Raw genomic sequence first — 16,133 nt, 5'->3', positions numbered from 1 at the left:
GAAGGCGCAAAAGCACATTGAAATGAATTATTAAAAAGGAAGGGTATCTGCCGAAAGCAACCAAGCATGGACTCGCCTGAAGCGAAGGAAATTATTTTCTCGATAAGATTCAATCTCTTGATATCCTGGAGTTAGAAAAAAATGGAAGGAATGAGAACCCTGGCGAAATGCGTGATTGCGCCATGCCAGGGAAGGCGAAGGAGACTTCAATGTATATTTCTTCATTTCAGTTTAGTCAACGTATTTCTAACCAGCTAGAAGTTCTGACGGTTTTGTTAAAATGTTTATAAGGAGCTCCAAATTCCATGTTTTCAATTGATTGAGCTAGCCTTCGACTTGAGGTCATCGGTCTGTTTGATTTCCTGGCCAGCTATTTTGCGAAGCAGAGTTTGACACCTTTTGACGCCTATTTATTGATGAAATATATGTTAGAAAGGTTTGTCGGGACTCATTTTTATTGCAAGATAAAACTCAGTACAGCTCACTTTATGTTTTCACTACAAGACCAGCAGATTATGAGCTGTCGCGAAGGATTTTTTTCTTATTTTTTTATTGTGTTACCAAGCCAGGCTGTTTGATTTACAGCAATGTAATGTCACTGTAATGTGTCGCTTCCTTCGACGCGTGTTCTTTTTTCTTGACTCAGTTGCGCCAAATATTCATGTGGCTTCTACGAAGCTATTTACGTTTTCGTTAAATTCGTAGAAAACAAGTTATAAGTTTAACGGGTTATGTTAGACCGGTCAGTTCTGGCACGATTATACCAAATGAATATGTTTTCATGTCAGTTTGCGAGATCGCGTTTAATTTTTGAATTCGAGACGTCGGTAAGCTAATGACCAGGATGCAAAGCTTCTTAATCGATTTGGCGTAAATTATGAGAGTATCTTATTTGAAAAACCGGAGTTCATAGCTTCTGTTATTCAATTTACCAAACCAAGTGCTTAGTGTTACATGTATGTCGCTGGTATGTACATAGCGCGCGACGGAAAACGCTCGTTTCCGCTTTACTCACCCTCGGCCAAGAGAGATCAACGGCATATTTTTTTTTCTTTCTGCAAGCCGTAAATAAAGTTAGGCCCAGGATGCTTAACTCCTTGCATGATGTGGCATAAACTGCGATAGTATCTTATTTTAAAAGCGGAGTTCAATGCTCAGTTCTTTTAATTTACCAAAACCAAGTGCTTGGTGTTATGGGCATAGCGCGCGACAGAAAAGGATTTAAAATGCAAGCGCTCGTCTCCGCTTTACTTATTCCTGGCCACGAGAGTTCAATGGCATATTTTTTTCTTTCTGTAAGCTGTGAATTTCCGCTTAGTTAATAGAACGAAGCATGTTTCATTCAGATTCGAGCTCTTTATACTTCGCTGTTCTAGATTTCGATCGACAGAGCCAGCATGAATATTTTATGTCAACAGACCTCGCATCATGTGACTCCAAATTCGAGCAATGATTGGATAACTGTTTGTTTTGATCTGCGGATCAAAACATTTCCAAAAGTGGACATTCGTCTGAACTGGTAAAATATCAATAATATCCATGATACAGCAGAAATCACAGATACAAGTATTTTCAATGTATTCTTTCGTCTGCATTACTTTGTTGATCGATTTATTTTGGCTGATATGACGTCAATGCAATATAGACTATTGCAATTACTGACATTGGTTTGGTTTTTTTATATCTTTGATGTGAGAAAGGGTTTGCTTTTAAGCTAGAAAATTGACTAATATTCAAACCGCACTTTGGGTGTTCCTACGGTACCCTTGTAAACGGGATTCGACTGCATGTCGAACGAAGCTAGCGACAAAAGACACTGTTAGATAAATTCCTAGATGAACAAAAGACATATTCACTTGTCGGCATTAAAACCACTCAAATATTAAAATTGCTGGCAAATTCACTTCGCAAAATAATTTTTTCATAGTGTTTAATATATTATTACCACCAAAAACGTTAGCATCGCCTTCGAAATTAAACTGCCATTACCTCATTACTTTTAAACAAGAAAACAATACACAAAGCACTTTTTATAATTTACCCCCTTAAAGCCGCCAAAACGCCCGTTAGCGTGTACGTAAACAGGTCTTCAGTGACGAGCAAATTCCGGGAGGGCATTTTAAAGGAGATTCAATATATACTCAATAATAAACAATAGTAAAGAAAAACAACATACAATGGAATCCGATTTCTCCAACCTCAAAGGAAAACAAAAGTTGGCTCGAGCAATCGGGCCGTTCGAGAAGTCGAGTGGTCGACTGGGGAAAGGGTTATGACTTTTGGTTTGAGTTTTGCGAAGTTTGAGACATTGGGATTCCCCTGTATAAAAATGTACTTACTCACTTGACTAACAATACGTTGGAATAAACTTCCGAGATCTTCTCAAGCTACAGCGAATGCTCACAATGTTCGTTCAGCTAGGAAACCACTTGTTTTTAAAATGGTTTAAATTCTCATAGCACACGGGTCATGATGCAGCGAAACTGCTGAAGTCAAATATCAATAATGTCCATGATACAGCTAAAATTATTGATCTAATAATTTTTTTCGATAAGCTTTCGATTAGCTCAGATTCGATAGTTGTTTAGAAAGGTCTATACTATCTGTATTAGTTCACAAAAATCCACTGACATGCAAATTGATGACATCAAGCGTGGTTCAATGACTGCTCCTCAAGTCGAATTTGGCACCAAAAAGGTTATAATTAAAGAAAATGTCCAGCTCCTTTAACTTAATGTAAACCACGACCTCTTATTAATAGCACAATAATATAACGAACGATTTAGCAAGTTTCATCGCGACAGTAACTGCAAAAGTCTTAACTGACCCGTTTTGAGACCACTAGCGAACGGGCAACGGGTAATCCCAAGTGCTAGCAAGCAATGCAAGAAACGCCGTCTTGCCCGCTCATTTAGTCAATCTCCTGCATGCGGAGCCAGACGCATAATATAATTGCCCCCGTCTGGGCCAAAACCCTAGGAGGCATTCTTATAGTCCCCTTGATAGGTATATAGGATATGGGTATACAGAAAAATAGGATATGGGTATATAGGATATTTAGTAAACTGAAAACCCTTCACGCGGCTGGTATATTGGAGGATAATGCCCGAGGCTGAAAGATTGTCGAAAAATGAACAGTTGGCCGAGAAGCGAAGCTTCGAGGGCAACTGTGAAATTTTGAGGACAATCTTTCAGCCAAGGGCATTATCCTCCAATATACCAGCAAGCCAGAAAGGAGTTTATTTATTTTATAACCCTCCGATTAATTTCTACAACGCGCTTTATCGCCAGTAAACTTATAGGAAAAAACCTAAGTAATAAACCCGGCGTAACTTTGGTTGAAACAAATGTAAGTTGATTGGTTTACGTGATTTTTTAACTCTGTTATTTCATTAAGAATTAGAATTGAATAAGGTGATTTCATTCGTTTGTTTTGTGCTTGCCTACAAAATCGGGCGACGGATATCAAATCGGACGGGGTATATTCGCTGATACCCGTCGTCCGATTTTGTACCACGTGATGGGTTTTGTCTAATGAGCGGTGGGTTATAAATAGGTATAGAAAAATAGGTATATATATATATATATATATATATATATATATATATATATATATATATATATATATATATATATATATATATATATATATATATGAATTTCTTGTGATGGGTCCCGCAAACAATGCTGTCCACAGAGTCTGTAACGGAGGATCACTAGAAGCGATCGTGGAAACTTGAATACTTGAGAAGAATAAATATTTGTAACGGTCAAGTAACCAACTCCAGTCAAGACTTGTTAGCTTTTAATGCTCTACGTTTCGGCCGTCTCGGCCTTCTTCAGGAGCGTTTAAACTGTATAACGGTAAGTGTCAACAGAAGTATTTTAAAAAAATGGGATAACAATTGTGATTGGTTACAGCAGTTCACGCGGTAATGTGCAATCTAACCTTTCAATTATATTTCCTCACTGTTGTTTTTTATTGTATATTTGATAGTTCCTTTTATTTTATTTTATTATATATATTTTTATTATTTTATTTTATTATTTTATTTTATTTTATTTTTTTTCGACTTTTTGTATTTCTTTTTTCTATGTATTATGTATATTTGTCCCATCATATTTTATCATTTTTATAGTTAGTTCAGCATTGTATTTCATCAACCACGTGCACATTACCGCGTGAACTGCTGTAACCAATCACAATTGTTATCCCATTTTTTTAAAATACTTCTGTTGACACTTACCGTTATACAGTTTAAACGCTCCTGAAGAAGGCCGAGACGGCCGAAACGTAGAGCATTAAAAGCTAACAAGTCTTGACTGGAGTTGGTTACTTGACCGTTACAAATATTTATATATATATATATATATAAATAGGTATATTTAAGCAATAGACCGCGCTTTCTAGGGCTTTACTGGCGTAATAAAACCACGCGGGATGTTGGGAGAACACGAGAAAAGCTTGTAAATCTCGAGCCGCAGGCGAGTGATTTACAAGCTTTTAGAGTGTTCTCCCAACATCCCAAGTGGTTTTATTACGCCAGTAAAGCCCTAGAAAGTGCGGTTTATTGCTTTTATGAAATTACTATAGAAAACTTTCGTCAAAGACATAGGAATCTATTTTATTTTTCGTGATCAAATGTCTTATTCTCAACAAGTTCATCGGATGACGCGGTAAACCAATCACAGCGGCCGAAAGAATAAATCACAGGTTCAGCTCCGCACACAAAATTCACGGATCGACGAGCAAAACGTTCAAAAGTTGTCTTAAAGCTATAAAAGTCTTAAGAAAGGAAAGGAAAAATGCAAACTGACATAGTACGAAATGTATTCAACGATTTTAAAGTTCTTTGACATGGAAAACTAGCAAATTGTTGCCGGAGTCATTCATCGTGAAAGTGAGAGACTGCACGAAAACTTTGCAAGTTTACAAGTTTACAAACTTCGCAGACTGACGAAGGTATTGAGAATAAAGGTTAGTTCCACAAACTCTGCTTTAGAAATTTGTTATGATTTTATTTATTCCGTATTCTTTCGTTTTCGCCGAATAACAGACTTGGCAGAAAGCACTGAAAGCATATAAAACTAAAATTATAATTCAAGCGCGAGGACTCAGCGTAAGTTTCTGCCATCAAAATAATTCAAGTAAGCTTTCATCGCGACCAATTTGATGCAGTTTTAATTTTTAAATGTTGAATGGAACGATATCCATTTTTTTAATATTTTTCCAGTCCGATGAAAGCCGACCTGTTTATTATGTTCCTTCTCATACGTTTTCGTTTTTTTCTCTAGTTACTTCGCTACAACTGTGGTGAGTGGGAAAATTTGTTTTTGTGATCCACCCTCAGTAAATTTTTACAATGAGAACCATATCCTCCGTTTTAACAATCAGATAGACCAAAAGAAAATACTAAACTAACGTTAATTCTTCGTCCTTATGCGTAATGCGACCATGTCGGAACGGAAGCGGGTGTTTACCGGTACAATAGTACATACGTTTTTTGAACAATTTGACCAATCAGAGCGCGCGTAGTATCTGAGTTATTTTATAAAGGTATATAGGATATATAGGTATATAGGATATATAGGATTTGGGTATACAGAAAAAGTCTCGAGTTTGATCAAACAAAAAAACAAACCTTAACAGTGCGAAAATATCTCTACTTCATTTTATTACAAATACGAGTCGTAAAAACCGATTTTAGAAAGCTTAAATATTTACAATAGCAATAAGTGAAGAAATTTGAATATTCATATGGGCATGCTGTGACCTCACAAACATAGGATGGTAAGCCTGTGGTTTAAGCTTTGAATTAATGCAGGTAAGTTTGAATGTATTTTTTTAATACCGTTTATCCCATATCATAATCATCAAACAGTCACAATTCTTTTTCAGCTGGCTTTTAATGGTAACAGCTCTCAAGTAGGTATGTATGATGTCCCATGCATCTTTCAAGGGATGTTAAGAGCAAATTTTTCCCGTGACCGGGTGAGAGGTGGTACAAAATTTTAAACAAGCCTACCCTCAATTTTTTTTCAGAGATACCTTATGGTGAGTCGATCAACGTGCTATGATTTTTTTTAAGAGCTATCTTTGTTTGGCAGAAAAAAATTAAAAACTGTCACGCCCGCCGACTGTCATGAAATGGTCGAATTTCATACCACGATTAAGAGCATAAGAATGATGCTGCTCACAAGCGCAAAATAAAGCAGACTTCTCTCGATTTTGTGTATTTGTTAAGGAGGCATTTAAAAATGATTTGAGTCTAAGAACAGTATTACAAAGATCGATTTGAATATTTAGAGCCTGTTTTAAAAATCACAAAAATTTGATTGCTTAAAAATCTCATTTTGGAGCATTTTTTCAAAGAACTCTTTTCCTATGCGGTATAACTCAGAATCACTTAAGATTTGGGCTTTAATAAGTAGAAATGATGTTCTTTTTAATGGTATAAAAATCAGTCTGGGGCTTTTAATTGCTACGAAGAACTTCCCCTTTCAATTTGGACGAAATCACAACACCGACTTGTCAACAACCGCAAATAATCGATTAAGGCTCGAATTACGCTTTCCCTTCTCAAAGCCAAAATTCCGACAAAATCTTGTTAGTAAACACCCTATTTGATCCAAAACTCAATATTTAGCTTACCTGGCGTAACAATTTGTTGAAGATTGCTTTGTATCCTACTTTTGTTTCAAATACGTTACCAGCATTCGGACGGTGTTTATAGTCCAGGCATTTTGTAATCAGACCTGCTACTAATTGCAACAGAAGCTTTCTCCACGTAAACTAGTTAGGAATGACCTATACAATAACATACTAAAAGTCTCTAAAGATTCAAGCTTGGGAACACCTCCAAATACGATAAACGTCTAACTCGCTTTCTGCTGCAACATGAAAACGAGGCTATAAACAGGAAGTTGCTGTTTACGGCTGTTTTATTGGTATAAATTATGCCTTTTCTTTAAAATTAAGAACATACTCTTAATACAATGTTTCCCTGGCCTTAATCTTAAAATAAAGACCCATAAAAGAGCAATTTTTATAATTCTAAGTTATTCGAAAGTTTACATTGGTCAAGACACGTTTATCACTTATCTTCAAGCTAGAGATAGAGTCATTCTTGAATTGTAATCTACACAGTCATGCTATTCAAGGAAGTCTTCCGAATCTTCACTTTCGTATTCCAGAGCGTTGGTAAAGTTAGTGCACGCGGACCCTTTGCACTGGCCGCAGGCTCAGAGAGCACTGCATGCCATTCTTACGGCAGATGCACCTGTAAAAGCGAGTCTGACGCAGGCGGAAGGTCCGTCGCACAGGAAACAATTGACAGCGAGTTGCTCATCCACTTCATAAACTTTAGGTAATTTCCTCTTTGTGCGGAAGTTTACACTGCAGGTCTGGTGGTAAACTGCGTCAACAGCAGGCAAATCATGCACATTTAGAAGCCTAGCTCTTATCGTGTCAGACCCCTCGTCCCCTCTCTCTGAACAAATTTTCAATATCGTGCCTTTCGTTTCAATTGTTGTAACCCTGAATGCTTCCCCCAGTCTTTTTCTCTGTTCCCCAAACTCAACTTTGGTACCACAAAAAAAGTCAGTTTTGAATGAGAAATATTGTTCTACTTGGCGAGTTAGAGAGCGACGATTACTAGTTGTTTCAGAAGTAAGAATTTTCTTGGCTCGCTTGATGTTACTTGGCAGACAATATTCCCGCCGGCAGTTCTGATGAACCTGCTGCACAGGAACCGTAGTGATAGAATCATTTCGCTCTGTGCTCGCCCGATTAATTCCCGCGCTTCCTTTTTCTCTTAGCGTTACGACCTCGCCCACGCCGTCAAAGTTTTTTTTTTTTTACAAATAACACACTTTTCTGTGTCATACATAGTTGAGTATCTTGTTTTCTGAAATTACAGGCAGATGGGAACGTGTAAAAGACAACAAGGCAACGATAGATGTATCAACAACGCTTTTTGCTCAAAACAATTCTCAATTCTAATTAACAGCTATTTGTGGAAACGTCTAGGCTGATTGCCTAAATGTGACTTAAATTGGCTTTCTTGAGTTTTTGATAACGTTTGGTTCTATTCTTGCCAAATTAAGTCTTCAGTGAAAATGAATTTTAGGCAAAATGTTTTGTGCTCAAAACGAATTTATTGTTCGGATAAATTTTCATTTTAGAAAAGTTATCATTCAGATCTAGAGATTTCTAAGTTATGAGAAAAAGATAACGCACGAAGCGCGAAGCGATAAATGGAATATCAGTTTTCGTGCACTGAGTTGAAACTCAATTTGGGATTCACTATACATGCCACAATGATTTTTTTGAACTGCATAACCTTAGCACATGACATCCATGTTTATTTTAGCTTAATTTTTTTTTTTTATGTTTTAACTTTACTAGCGGAAAACAAATTCCTACCGCGGATACCTCAAACAGATAAGCAACAGCGCAGACGCTTTCTACAAGCTTTGTGTCGATTTGTGTATTTTTATAGATTTAATCATCATCTTAAAGCAATTATCTGATCTAATTTACATGTAATTGGACTTAACTATCAAGAAAACACACAAAAATATTTCTTTCTCTGCTAGCTCATGCTGAACGTGGCATTAAACTCAAGCAACACAGCAGATAGTAGAGGAGCCTCGTTTCCATGCTGCATTATACAGGGACGATACAGGGTTCTAAAAAAACCCGTTTTTAGTCACCTTCCCCTGCTCAGATTTTCAGAGACTTTTGATATGTTATAGAGGACATGTTCCTGGATCAAAATCCGTTAAAAAACCTTCTGTTGCAATTAGTATCAGGTTGACCTATTTTATGCGATAAAATGCCTGGACTATTACCAAATCACAGTATTCAGAATTCCCGAGAATTTCAAATCAGCAATAACTTTGCCAGAAGGTCATTGAAAAAAAAAAAAAAAAAAACACCGCATTCCGGTCTTCACAGTTCCAACCACATTTAGTGAAAACGGCCACTTCATAGAAGAAACTTGCTTCATAGTTTAAAAACCGCGTTTTGGCCGTTGTTTTTGCAGAAGATCAACTAGAGCGAAAATGGCGACCTGACATCTGTCACGCAATGATATGTCACTTGAGGGGAGGTTACCCATTGAATTAAATTTGGTGGGCTATGTACTTTGAAAAATACCGTAAAATTTCGGTTATAATCCCTGGATTTATACAACTTCGTAAGTGGTTTTGGTGGGGCTTAATATAAACGTAATGGCACATAAACGGGGTAATAAAAAGTCTAAAAACCCTTTCCAAAAAGTCACGGCATATGTAGATGAAAGTACGTTTTAACGTTAAAAAAAACACAATAAAGATACTATAGAAAAAAAATTTATTAAACCTGAAACGGGGAAGGTCACTGAGTAACTGTTGCCGTTGTTGTTGTTGCATTTTTAACAGAGTACTGCAGCTGTATTTTTGGTTGTTTTGTTTTTTCGAAGTAACTTTTATTTTTTTATTTATTTTGGATTTATTTTGGTGAGGAGTTTTAACGTCAAGGTCTGGCATGGATTAAAGAAAGGGGTCAGGTATTTTTTGTTTTAACAAAGTGGAAATAGCATTTTTAAATATCAGAGATTCTATTTACAAATCAAAAAGGAAAAATAAACTAGACTAGGTGTAGCTCTAACAATATAATGAGCGTCGTACCATAGTTTCCAAAGCAAACAAGAACTGATATTTTGTTGATTCGTGCTTTTAATGAGTAGAGAATTTTACAGAGTATAGAATGGAAATCAATTGCTCTTTTCAAAGATTAGTTGGGGGATACTGCTCCCAAGATAAGCGAAGTCGAGCTGCGGAAAAAAGTTCTGTTATACTCCCTCTGCCTTCATGTGAAAAAGATATCTCGCCTCACAAACTGGCTGCGGGTGTTAATGATGTTGAGTCAGAAGTAGATATCATTTTAGCTCGGTATCAATCTTCAATGTACCTTTTCATATTTCGGACATTACTATCTGCCCAGCTCATCGGTGCTCTCTGGGCAATGGATGAAGAAGAGGTTCGCAACGGTGCCGCGTTCCCGCAGAATTATCGAGGCATGCCAAAGAAGGGAAATCACGCAAGTCTGACCGCGGAATCAACACCCGGGGGGACTGCTATATGAAACGGACGGGGATGCTCGTCAGAAATTTTGAAAAGAACCCCTAAAAGAGAACAATCTGGGTGTGGCTCGAGCTTTTCTTGACCCCTAGACGACTCTAAAAAACTAAAAGTAGAATTGCTATTTGTATATTTCTGCGTGTATAACCCTGAACGAGACCATTTTGGCTGGAAATATTGTTATTTTTTCGCGGAAGACCCTAAGTGAGACCAAATATCCAAAATTTACACCCCTAAGCGAGACGATGAGCATCCCCGTCACTTTCATATGCGAGTCCCCCCCGGGAATCAACAAAGCGCTTTCGAGAACGATCCTTCGACGTACGGGCATATTTGTCCCTGCTGGGTCTGGTACGTCTTTGCGATTTTTGTTAATTTTCTATAGAAAGTACAGTCGAACCTCGATTATCCAGATTTCCGATTGTCCGGAATTCCAATTTTTCATGAATATTATATTCAAGACCAAACTCTTTCAAAATTTAAATGCCACTTTCTTCCTCCAGAAACTATGTAATTATAATCGGATTCGTAAATTACCCAATAAGCGAAGCTTCGAAGGATAGAAGCTGTGACGCCTCGAGTGCGCTATGTTGCGTTATCGTCATCAAATTCGAGCTGGCAGGGGATTATTGTAAGTCAGTTCTCAGTCCGTTTAATATTGTGGTTATATAAAATGCGATATGATTAAGTTTAAAAAGGAGAAACCTAACACAGTGTGATTTGTTCTTTTTCTCTGTTTTAGTCTGATAAATTCTGGCAACGGTGGTGACGGATATATATATGTCTGAATTTATCAAAACCGGGTCACGACCAAAAAGCCTGGTCTGCACTTTTTCCAGCAAAAGCACCGTCCTTGTCAATCAATCAATCAAAAGCAAACTGTCACTTGTTAGCATGCACACCAACCTTGCTTGTGTGTGAAAGCCTCATGGCAGCTTCTCAACCCTGCACGCAGCCGCCACCTGGAAGTTTAAAGACCAAAGTGGAAAGTGACCAAACCCTGACTAGGACCACCCCCCCCCCCCCCAGCAAGCCCACAAATCAATGACTGACCCTGGTCTCCCTTGGGCTGTTAGGTCATTGACTAAGCTACCCAGCACAGGCCTCCGGTGACGGAGCCCCCCCCCCCCCCCTCAATTTTTACGCGTGCGGCTGGCTTGAAGGCCGACTGTCGTCGGCCTTCAAGCAGGGCTCGCGGAGTCCAAAGTTTGTCAAATCAGTGTAGAATTTCATGGTGTAGCAAACTGTGACTGACAAAAGATGGCTGCTTAGATGACCAAAGTAGTCACTTGGATAGTTAGCTAGTCCTAACCGTATTTCTTCCCTCTCCTGCTTAATAGCAGATTAAAGAACTTTCCACTCAGGAAAAGCAAAATATAACTGTTGTGGTTTAACTTTGTCTTTGGCTTAAAATTTTTCAAACCAGTTTGATTTCTATTTCCCTTTGTTTCACATTGTGATAATGAATGCAAGACAATGAAAATTAAAAATCAAACTGGTTTGAAAAAATTTAAACCAAAGATAAAATTAACATAAAAACCACAACAAAACCATGCCAAATTCTGACCCTATTTTGATAAATTCAGACATATATAAAATCGAGCTTAGCGCCGTCTGATAACAAATGTCGATTATGTAACGTTTTCCTGACGTAATAATATGCTGAAACAAAAGCACCGCATTCGAGTGAATGCTAGCCTGCGCGGCAGGCGTAAAAAGGGGAGGGAAAAGGGGAGGGAAAAAGACGGGGAAGAGGGAACGCCTGCCTTAAGAACCCCCTACGTTTTTTCCCTCTTTCTCTCTCTCTTCCCAGCTTCCCCCTCCCCTTTCGTCGCCTGCTATGCAGGCCTAAGTGAATGCAGTCGAACATTATCGCGATCCCGTTAAAAGTGTGCGGGACGTTCCTAGTGATCTCGTACTGATAAGTTGATCACCCCCCAAAGTAAAATGAATAAAAGTAAAAACGTTTATGACAGACTCCTCTGTGTATTGGAAGCGGGAAGGGTGAACTCCCATATTATGGTTAAGTTACGGATTTTGGTCACACATATAGGGTGTTCAGGACGTGGCAGGCTGCCTGTCAGTTTAACAACAAAGGTTCCGTTTTGAGCTGCACTTAAAGGTAAAACATACTCTCGTGATTTGTTAGCAGTTTTCAGATCATTGATAAGACATAGAAATGGTATCCGGCTCCGGGGTCAAATTAAAAAGCTTTTACCACGCCCAGATGGGGTTCCGTATAATAGTATAATAATTTTAACAGGAATAAAAAGCCTGAACAAATTACCGTACCGTTGGTGCTAGATGCAGTGCTTTTTTTCAAGTCTGTACATCTTGATTTTTTTGTATTGAATAAATAAAAGGGAAAATGGAGTTCAAAAAGCGGCTTTTTTATGACCGAGTGAGAGGTTGCACCTGTGGACGAACAAGAGAGCATGAGATAACTTTTAAAACGCGAATTCGAGTTATCGGGAGTCGACTGTATTTAAATGGCAGTTGAAAAAATGCAGACTTTGTAGGGAGCCCCCTGTACAGTACCCACCCACCCCCGGGGAGTTCGTGACTCATTGCGTGACAAATACGAGGGTTCACGAGCAATGACATGTAACCGTTCTTTGAATTTCACAACATCTCATTTGAGGCTTAAAACGTCGTTAAGTGAATCTGTTCATCGTATTATCAATGGCTGTATGGAACCTGAAATGTGGTTAAAATTGTCAAGAAATACCATGTTTACGAGGGCCTTTGCTAATAGCGACTGATTGTATCATAAGCAACATAGCCGCTTGCCCGTGCAATTTGCCGACAAAAGAATGTCAAGAATGGGGAAAAACAATGTTTTACCACTGCTTTTGCAAGGTAAGAGTAAAATATCAATAAATAAACTCGTGTGTAACTAAATGATAAGATTGTGTTCGAATTTTGGCTATATTAAGAGAAAGTGTACTGCGTAATTCGATTATTTGCTTTGTTTACATAAGTCACTGTCGAGCGATTTCTTCGAAGTAGGACGGTCTATTTCTTGGATAAAATCAAAAGCCCCAAGCAAATTTTTATATACTTAAAAAGTATATCATTTCTACTTATCTAAGCCAAAGTTTCAGGCGAATCCGAGTTGTACCGCATAGGAAAAGTGCTTCGTGAAAAACGCCTCCAAAATGAAATCTGTAAACAATGAGAAAATGGTGATATTGAAACGCCTGCCTGGATTTCATGGTTCAGTTGATTATCCTTATTTAAGACTCATAACATTCGTCAATGCCTCCTGTACAAATATACAAACTTGAGAAAGGTCATCTTCAATTTACGCTTTTGATGAGCTAAGTTCTTGTGACCATGTTCGTCGCTCTCGTTTCGGCCATTTTATGTCGCCGGGCACTCGTTACAGTTTCTGAATATTTTCTCGAAAATTAAAATAGATTTAAACAAAAAAAAATACACCACGTTTATCGACTTACCATAAGGTAACTCTGAGCCAAAAATGAAGGAAGATGATCCACCATGAAACTCGGATTTGTTAAAATCCCATGAAAATCCCTTGAAAAGACCATGAACATCATTTCATGACTGGTGAATCTTGCAAAATAATTTTTCATGGCCTCCTCTGTGGTCATTAAATTCTCGTGAAAAAAATGAAGTGTTTTCATGACCCATGAATTAAAAAGGACTTTGCTTTCATGGGTCATGAATTTTCAATGAAATACTACTTAATGAAAACACACCAAAAAGTTAAATGATCAAGCCATGAAAAAAATTAATGGGTCATGAAATATCATAAAAATAATCATCATGAAATTTCATGACTCATTAATTTTCTATGAAAATGTTGATGAGAAAATGCCTTGAAAAAAACTTTAATTATTTAGCAGAAAAAGAACTGCATTCCACAATATGAAGACATGTACACTGTATACAATAAATGAATTAAATGGATTGAGCTGTTCCACTAGACCAGTGCTTTGGCCTGCATTATTTATACAGTTAACTTACATTACTAGAGGACAGATCCACTTTGGGACCAGCTAGAACTGAAATAGCACGACATCAAAGTTTCTGTCTATTGATCTACAGTTAATAAATAAGGTAGGGAAAGGCTTCTATCCATTAAAATGGCGCCGATGTTACTGTATGTGCTAATCAACATAAGGCACATGAAATGTAAAAAAATACCAGTAAATTCAATCCATGCATGTACAGTTGAATCCCGATAACTCAAACCTTCAAGGGAAATTGACAAAGGTTCGAGATATCGGGAGTTCGAGTTCGACGGTAAAATTATTAAAAAAATGACCTGAAGGGGAAGCGAAATAGGTTTGAGTTACCGTATTTATTCGGCTATAAGCCGAGCGATGTTTTCACCAAATCTTACAAAAAACTGGACAGAACTCATAATTTGTAACTCAGGTGAATTTTTTGTCAGGCGTATGTACGGTTCTAAATAAATTCACCTTTTATTAGTTATTTCTTTTGTTGTTTTTTCGATTGCATACATGTAGTTGTAATTTAAAAAATATGTTGATTTGAAAAACTGGGTCTCGGCTTATTGTCGAGTGTTTTGGGTTTATTTTTTGCAGAATCGAACTGGTTCTGAAAACCACCAAAAGTTTAGGGTCTGGGCTTATAGCCGGGGTCGGCTTATAGCCAAATAAATACGGTAGCTATCTATAGCGCTGGAGTTCGAGTTACTGAGGGTTAGAGTCATCCAGTCAGGATTAAACTGTTTATACACTATCCAATGTATGGTACAATTTTAAAATGTTCCTACAAAAAAGCGAATAACCTTTACTTCTTTTGGAAACATGTATTTTGATTCGGTCTATTGAAGTATCCTGGATCAGGCAGAGTGTGGTCATGTATAAAAAAGGGAATATATCATAATCTTAAATCAAGATTAGTTCATGGGGTCAGATTATAATCTTATTTCTTTTTTACACTGAATCATGAATATAGGAACTTGTTTTTTTCTGGTGAATCTCTAATATTCTGCTAATTATGCAATGTCAACTTAATTGATTTAAAATACAGCATTCAGCTTTTATTAGTTCACTAACTTATCCTGTGCATATAAGTACAAAACAATCTTGACCCATTGCACTTGATATAAGAAAGTGTATACGTAGTCTATCCTTTCAAATTGACTACGAGCAGTCCCTATTTTTTCGCAGAGTTGAGCTTGAAGCGAAAATAATTTTTCAAAGAGGACTCTGCGAAAAAACTGATAGGGACTGCTCATAGTGTTCTTTCAAATGATCTTGCTATCTTAGAATTACAAGCTTACCTTACTCAATTTTAAAATTAAACAGTAGTTAACAATATGATGGTGTTTCACTCTTTTATGTTTGCAGGTTATAGAAACAAATACTGGCTGACAACTTAATTTGAAACTGCTACTATCCAATGTTAAGACAATGCTATAAAAACCACCATAAGCTGATGTCAGACTTAGCTCGACTTGTACAATTCCTCTAATTATGAAAATCTCCTCCAGGAAACACATCCAAAAACCAAAAACTTCCTGGCAATGATCTGAGGAAAAATAGACCGACTTATAAAAGTTTTGAAACCGCTGAAGTATTAGGATTTAATATAATTTTTAGGTAAATCGGAAAACAATGTTTTGTTTGTTCATTAAACTCATACCTTTATACAAAAGAGGAGCCTTTTCCTTGGAATCCAATATTTTTTTATAAAAGGTAGTTTCTGCTTGCAATCCTGAAGCGGTGACCGAGTTTTATATCCATTTATCCCTCGTTTCGACCAGAGAACGCTTCGTTGATATCAAACAACCTCTTCGTGCCGCCATTTTGAAAACTCGTCGCCAAGAAGGCCCTGGGGACGAGGTTGTCCAAATTAGGCCCGGAAATGTCACGTGCGCGTTTAATCATTAATTTCGTAGACCACGGGATTCGTTCAAATTGAACCGCGGGCCGCCATGTTATGCAAGATTTCGCTTGGCTGAAATACAAATTGAAACTCAAATAGTTTCTTATCAGCGAATCACCTTCGAA

At 37.5% G+C, this 16,133-nt stretch overlaps 1 protein-coding gene across 1 annotated transcript in view; it reads left to right on the top strand.

Annotated features, from left to right (window-relative positions):
* Positions 1 to 16,133, top strand: part of LOC144654999 (meprin A subunit beta-like) — a 188,745-nt gene that overhangs the window by 85,406 nt on the left and 87,206 nt on the right. The gene's annotated exons all lie outside the window — the stretch shown is intronic.

This window comes from Oculina patagonica, chromosome 5 (assembly GCF_052425735.1).
Source record: "Oculina patagonica isolate OP01 chromosome 5, crgOcupat, whole genome shotgun sequence".
Lineage (NCBI taxonomy): Eukaryota > Metazoa > Cnidaria > Anthozoa > Scleractinia > Oculinidae > Oculina > Oculina patagonica.
The sequence above is the reverse complement of the archived record's forward strand: the minus strand, read 5'-3'. Positions and strand labels throughout refer to the sequence as shown.